Source organism: Pteropus vampyrus, unplaced genomic scaffold, assembly GCF_000151845.1.
Source record: "Pteropus vampyrus isolate Shadow unplaced genomic scaffold, Pvam_2.0 Scaffold58, whole genome shotgun sequence".
Taxonomy (NCBI): domain Eukaryota; kingdom Metazoa; phylum Chordata; class Mammalia; order Chiroptera; family Pteropodidae; genus Pteropus; species Pteropus vampyrus.
The window spans coordinates 73,940-81,859 of NW_011888839.1; positions in this window are offsets into that span (position 1 = coordinate 73,940).

Genomic DNA, 7,920 nt, shown 5'->3' on the forward strand with positions numbered 1-7,920 from the left:
GTCATGTTATTAAAAATAGTTTCAAAAAATAAAACCACCTGATAGATTGGCAAACTGATGAGAAAATAATTTACCCATAATCCCACTATTTTTTTGTATGCAAATTTTCAGGTAATAATGCCTATAGAATAATCTAGCAGATATAACAAATGTGGAGGGTATACAAAATGGGTTTGTGCTACATTCTATTATTGAAAATTTTTATTATTTCCAGTTTAACAACATTGTAGTACTACAGTGAGCATCTCCATGCATAAAGCTCTTAGGTTATTCTTTGGGCCAGAGTTCCAGAAGTGCATCTAAAGATGAGAGTGAATATCCTCGGCTCATGATACAAGCTGCCAAATTGTCTTTCACAGAGTTATGTACCAATTTACTATCATGAGCCTTCTGTAGAAATGCCTAATTCACTGTGGTGCCCTTTTCTTGGGCAAGATGCCTCACTGGTAGGTGTACTTTTTCAGCGAGTAGAAGTTGGCTTTCTAATTCTGCTGGTGGCTTGCTCTCTGGAAGAGAGATACTATTTCCAGGCCTTAGCCAGCTATTGGGGCAATATAGCTTACTGACCTCATCTCCTCTGGTGTTGACTACTTACATTTCTAAACTCTCATGGGGGCAGTTATACAATGGACTGACTGACTGCTAGCATTGTCTTTCTTCAGCAGAATCTGAGTTTCACTTGCAAGTGAGATGAGTTTTTTTAAACAATGGTAAAGTGCTTTGGGACAGTGCAGAATAAAAGGGGATCCATGAGCAGATGTCAGACATTGGATCAAACGGAACGATTTCTTGGAAAACACAGGAGTCAATGATTCTAGAAGGGATTAGAGGTGACCACAGAATTTTGCTGGCTGAACTGGAAAAGATCCCTAAACTCCTCATTGCTTTGGTCTTCACTTGTCGAATAGATTAATAGAACCTGTCCCCTCAGCACAATTGACCCCGTATACTCTACATTTAACTCTTAATTCAACAAATACTTGTCGACTGCTTTCTAAGTACAGTGCACAGCACTGCGTGTTGCAGTCAAGTAGGGGACGGAAGGTCTATCTATAAATAACGACTCAAGGTAGAAAGTGGTGCACAAAGAAGGACATATACACCTTGATTCCAATCAGATTGGAATTTGTTTCCAATCTAGTTTTGAACATCATGTGCCACTACTCCCACAACCCTTCAGCCCCTAAAGACATACCCTCCATCCTCTGAGACTTAGACCTCAAAATGCTACTCCACCAGGATTTTACACATGCTGTTCCAGCTAACCTTCTGTTCACACCAGGTTCACCCCTGCTCATCATTCAAGGATCAACCTAACTGTCACCAGCTCAGCAAAGGCTACATGCTTGCCCCAGGAAAAGGTTAAGATTCTTCCTCTCTTATGTTCCCTAGCAAAGTGTCTATTTCTCCATTTATGATGGCCCATCTCACTGTGTGGCAATTCTTTGTGCCCCTGTCTCCCCCACTAGACCATGAATAAGCTCCTGAGAACTTTATCGTTGATCACTAGCCTCACCATGGAGCAGAGACCCTGGTTTGCAGTGGGCCCTTGATGAACCTGACTGGATGAGGGAATGCAAGAATGATGAATGTTGTAACCCCTGGAGTTATAGCATCTTATTCCCTTCCCTCATTCAAAATTCTTATTTTGGATCATGGTGTTGGAATGCCAGAGCTGGATGAGTTTGGTGATTTCTCTACTTTAGCCTGTCATTTCTCAGTTCAAAGGACTAGTCCAGCTCTTTCGAGCTAACAGGGGGCTCAAATGAACCTCTCACTACAATTCGAATTGCAGAGATACTGGATTTCTTTAGTGTATCTACTATTCACCCGGTCTTCTGCTTAGAGATAAACTGTTCTTCCTGTCTTGGGGAATTGATTTAAATGGCCCTTAGGTAGTTTGCAGTTTCCCAGAGAGTGACCCCTTCCACCTGCTTTATCTCCCTTAGAAGGTGTCCCGTGTCATGAAAGCCAATGCAACAGAAATGTGCTCCTGGCCATAGGAAGCGCTGGGGTCCTCAGGCACAGAGCCCCCACCCCGCTGGTCTTTGGGAAAATGCCCCTGCCTCCCACCAGCAGGCACCGACACTGAGCTTCGGTGCGACTGTAAGTTGTGGATCTGGTTTCCAGGTTTGGTCAGAGCCTGTGGTGGCCCCTGGATGACAGGGCCCCACTTCAGCTCTTGTTAGCTGTTGACACCTGAATCTCTTCCAAGGTCTCCAAATAGTCATAGACTCTGGAAGCCACTCCTACCCTCTGCTGAGTGGTCTGCCACCTTGTTCTGCCATGGTGAGCCCCTAGCTCTTGGGTCAGCTTCCACATCACAAGGGAGCTGAGAGAAAATTAAACCTTAGGTCCTCGCTTTTCGTTCACATGTCTTGGCCAGTTTGACATGCCCTGCCCAAAAGTATTGCGGTAGTAGTTTTAGAGTATTGTGGATTACCAGTATTCAAACAGGCCTAGAAGCAGACCTTGTTCCCTTGAAGTTATCTTCACTTCTCCAGGCTCTTCCCCAAACCAGGCCAACGGAAATTGGTACATATGCATCAGCTGGGTTCACTCCACTTCACTGTTTTTCCTCTCCCATCATACTCAAGAACTAGAAAAGGAACGAGATATTCTTTCTCTTTCCCTTTTACTTTAGCCCTCAGGTGGCTCACCTCTTGGTTTAGCTGTCATGGGCCAAAGCAGAATTTTCTCTACACAACAAAACTTTGCGAACTGAGTTCTCTAGGTTCCGCCTTTGAAAAAAGAGAGAATATGAGATTTGAAAAACTCAAAATAAAATAATAGTTTGGTTTATAATGTTATTAGGTTGCTGCTTAAACTAGAAAAAATAGGCAAAAAAAAAAAATTAAAATAGTTGTGTTAGGGAGGTGGAATTATGGATGATTTTTTTCCCCTCCAGATTTTCCTATAGCACTATTTAAAAAAGGAAAGTCACTTTTAATGTTGTTATAATGATGTATTTGAATTAAAATAACTACCCCGTCACCTCTGGCCCATATGCCACCTACCATGTATATATGAGATATTCCACTAGGTCCTGTGTGCACTGGAAGCTGAATCAGCCAGCCCAGCCCTTCCAGGAAGTAAAACTCAGCTGTGGTCCCAGGGCCACTCTGACCGCAGGCTCCCTGCAGGCAAAAGGAAGCCTGGAGTTTCTCTGGGCTGGCAGAAGGGTGCAGAGTGAGCATTGCTCCAGGCTCAGCTGCCGTTTATGGGGTTCCGAGGTGTCTCTAAAGGCATTGGGGAAGAATGTATTGCTTCTTTAGGCCTGACAGCCTCATCCCACCTCTGAATTACAGGTGATCTGAACTCACTGCCCCTCCCCTCCAGACTCAAATTGCCCAGGGTATAAAGAATCCACCGATCTTCCTTATTCCCAGGTTCTGAAGAGACCTTCCTTTCCATTGCAGAGAGCTCGGGGTGGACAAGGAGTAGCCTGAAGCACTGTTGGCAAGAACTGGCTTTCCTCCTTTTGACACTCAGGGCAGATGAACTGGGAGCTTGCTGGCCCCTATGGGGAATAGGTCACAAGGAGCTTGGGGAATGAGTTCAAAGGTCACAGGCCCTCCCTGCACATCAGGCCCTCCCTTCTTCTCGCTTCCCCACAGCCCCTGGATGCTCTGCTCTGAATCACAGGCTGCTGCCAATTACAAAAGGACTCTTAACTCTGTTTCTCAGCCCCTTGATTGATCGCACTGGTGAGTGAAATTATAAGCCTTAATGATCACGTTAATTTCTGGGGAAAGGGAAGCGGTCAGAAGAGGTTCTCAATCATAAGCGCCACAATCAGCTGGGTGAGTTCAATGACAGGCCAAAGCAGAGAAAGAAGGGAAAGAATTAACTTTTTTGAAGGTCACCAGCGAGTAGGGGGAGAGCAACCAAGAATGAGAGATGAGGGGCACAGATGATCCTGGAGCCTGAGCACAAACCCCATCCCAGAGCTCCTGACCTAATACTAGTATCAGTGCTTCTCATCCTCAGCTACACTCTGAAGTCACCAAGAGCTTTCAAATATTGATGCCTGGGCCCCGCCCCAGAGACACTGGCATAATTGGTCTGGATGGAGCTTGGCCACTGAGAATTTTAAAAGCTCCCCAGGTGATTCTCTGTGCAGCCAAGACTGAGAATGACTTGTCTAAATGAAAGGATTTGAAGAACACATTTAGAAATGTACTTAATATGATCGACTCTCGCCACCAAGGAGAATTTTTTCTCTTGGTCTCTTGGCCCTACCTAAAGGTACTGATGACGAGAATGGAAGAAGGGATATTAGGCATCACTGAGGCAAGTACTCCTTTGCACAGATGGAAAGACCGAAGCGCAGAGAGGTTAACTGACTTGTCACACTGGTCATATGAGAACCGCAGCCTCTTCACCCTGGCCAGTGCTCCTTTCACTGGGTTCATCGCTCTGGATGTCCGGAATGACACTTGGGAGACAGAAGCTAAAAGCCATTCTCCAGCCTTCATGGTAAAGGAGCCCAGGCCTTTCCTGCCCCTTGCTCCGTGTCCTGGGACATAATGATTGGCAGATATTAGAAATACTAGGGCCACAATGAGGCTACCTAGCTCCCTTGAGGATCAAACCATGACCTTGGCCTCCTCAATATGCTGACCCTACTCATGGTTTCCCACCAGAGCATTGCGACACTTTGGCACATCAGAAAGATGCCCAGGCTGTGTGGCAACATCCTGGTTTCCTCACTGGAGAAACTGCCCTCTGCACATTGCTGATGAGCTCAGTGGGCAGCTGAAAGGCTCTGATGTTCCTAGCAGTCTATATGCAGGTCAGCAATATTCAGGAGAAAAAAGCCACTTCGTGTTCCAAAATGAGTGTCAAAAATTGAAAACGTGATTTAAAATACAGACTATATAAAAAACAAATTTGTCATTTGTAGTAAACGTACTAGAGTTATTCAGTTTAAGAGAGTTATTGTTCTTCAATTTCCATAAGTGATTATAAAAAATGTCGTAAAATGAGTGGCTTGAGATTCTTAGAGCAGCATCTTAGCAGCAGAAACTGTCTGCCAAGCTGCTTCTACATTTTCATTTATCACTTTCTCTCAACCTTCATGGTGACATGGATGTTCCCAAAAGTTCACAGAAGTGACCCAGACTGAAAAATTTGGGGAACCAAGCTCTAACCATGAGTGTAGGGTGAGGCCAACTTACCCAGTCCAGTATGCATTGTAGCAGAAGCATATTCATAATAGAAACATATGCATTCTCTGTATTTTTTTTCTAACAGCTTCTGAAGTGTTCATCAAGCCTGTCTGATTAAGCACTTTTAAATTCTGAGCAATAAAATGGGCCCTCTCATACCCTCTTGGCAGGAGTGCAAATTGAGAAAACCCTTTTGGAGAGCCATTTGTCTGTACGTATCAAAATTAAAAATGCATATAATCTTTGACTCAGAAATGTCACTTCTAAGAACATATCCCACGGATATACCCTCACAAGTCCACGAAAGTATACATAAAAGTATGGTTCTTTTCCGTTTAATTTATTAATGAAAAACTGCAAGCAACCCTAATCTATCAATAAAGAATTAGTTGAATAAACTGTAGTCCATCCATTAGATAAAATACGAGGCAAATGTTAAAAAGAATGAGGCAGAGCCACATGCATCACCAGGAGAGAGAGTCACACCCACAAAAATAACTTGCAGAAAAGTAGATTTCAATTTTTACTCAAATGATTAAGGATGGCAACTACAGTGCAGGTCTCTGCCTAGTGGATTCAGTTCTTGTGTTCCTAAATTGAATTAAAAACCTTGAACTACAAATGAAATACTTTGGGAGTCTCAGTTCAGTTCCTTTCCTGTTCTTTCTCTTCCCTAGCATTAAAGAACAGTTAAAAAGTAATTTGAGCACAAATGTAAGACTCCATACCTAACCGTCACAGTATGTAAATGACATTTTTGAAAAGTGACCCTTCCAAGACTTAGAAAAACCATTTGTCAAAGGAGAAGCTGAAGACTGGTTTTTGACCACAGTAATCACTTGGCTACGTTCATCTTTTCTTGTTTGTACAATCAAATTGCATATATTGGAACGGTGTATCTCAAATTCATATATTCAAAGACCACCGTGGCACCTCTGCCACAACACAAGCCTCAACATTCAGGCAAGCAGTGAGTTTCTTAAAATAGCCAGGCTGCATCTAGCAGAGACCCCTAAATCCCAGAAGAGACACTTGGCTTTTAATTCTGGGTCTTTTCAAATGTTACAAGCCAAGGTTGATTTTTATTTGTAATAGCAGAGATGTCCAAAGCAAAGGCAACCCCTGTGGGGATCAGTATTGTATGGCATGTCACAGGAAACTTACTCTCTTTCAATTTTACTGAGAATATTTTAAATAAATTAAAGTAGATTATGATTGTGATAGATTTCATTATAGGTCATTGATGTGCCACCTTCTCTTCTGTGAGAGGAGTCTACTTCTCTGCCCCCTTGAGATTGGGTTTGGCCACATGTCTGGCTTTAGCTAGTGGAAAATAAACAGTGTGACGTGAGCAGCAACTTTGTGCATACATAGTTTGGCTCTGCCTCTTATACTTCTGCATTCTGCAAGGCAAAGAAGTTGCTTTAGAGAAGCTGCCAGTCCAGAATGACAAAACGCTGGGACACACTTGTACCTAAACTGCAGTCTGGAGCCAGGCCAGTGAGACTCTGGGGACCAGAGTCCCATGAGCAAGAAATACAAGATTGTTGTTATAAACTTTAGGGGTTATTATTCAGCATTATTGAAGCAAAACTTGACTAATACATGGAAGAAAAGCATTAGACCTGCTGCTTAGCTTTACCACATCTTGTCATTGATCTCATAGTTTTCTGATTTTCTTTTGTCTTACGAAATAAACCATTTCAAAAACATTTGAAGGTTCTCTTAATACCTTTCCCCAATCCCCTCCATTCCCAGAGGTAACCACTATAATGCAGGTAGTGCTGTCATACTTATGTTTGTTTTAAACATTTGCTGTACATTTATATATCTATAAACACAATCTATTAATACAAATACCAAGCTGTATGTGTCTCTGCAATTCACTTCCTACCCACCCTCACCCCTACCCCCACCCCCCCACCACCCACACACTGTATTTTGTATTTACCAGTGTTGGCATACTGGCTCTAGTCCACTCACCTTAACTACTGTAACAATGTCTGTGTATACCACAATGTATCTGTTCTGTTTTAGTTCTTAAACATGAACAGTGTTGCAAGGAATGTTCTTGTACACATCTTTGAATTCCTTGCTTTTCTTTAAGACCAACTTCTTCTAATGGAATCATTAGACAAGAAGTGCGTGGCTGATCGAACTTCCACACATGCAATCTGCATGGTCAGTTTAGCCAAGAGTTGCTAGCGCCTCTGCCCTAGAATCTCACTGGACCTACTGCCCAGGAGGTGCCCGTGGCCTTGGGCATCTCTAGTTTCAACTACTGATCTCTGACTGTGAGGCCAGTGCCCTGAGATTTGCTGGGAACATCTGAATGCACTTTCTACTGCTTCTTCCATATCTTACTCCCCAGTAAAGTTCTTCACACTTTATCCTTTTGATTATTAAATGATTTTGAGTTCCTGGTCAGAATTGAGATGTTGGCAAGAGAGTTAGAAACAGAGAGTGAGTGAATGAAGACTCTGTTAATTGGCCTCTGTCTTCCTCACACAGCAATTTTTCTAACAGATGCAATTACATCCGAGAGCTGTAGAGAACGACATCTTGTTTTATTTCTTTATTCATCATTTTACAAATGGAATTTACTGTAAAAAAGAAATTGCCTTTGTAGTTTAGATCTTTCGACTAGAGTGCTCTGAGCTTCAGTTTTCACACCAGCTGCTGCCGCCACCTTGTAACTGGTGGGTGAGAACCAGCCAGGGAAAGAGGCTAATAAATTGGGAAGACTTTG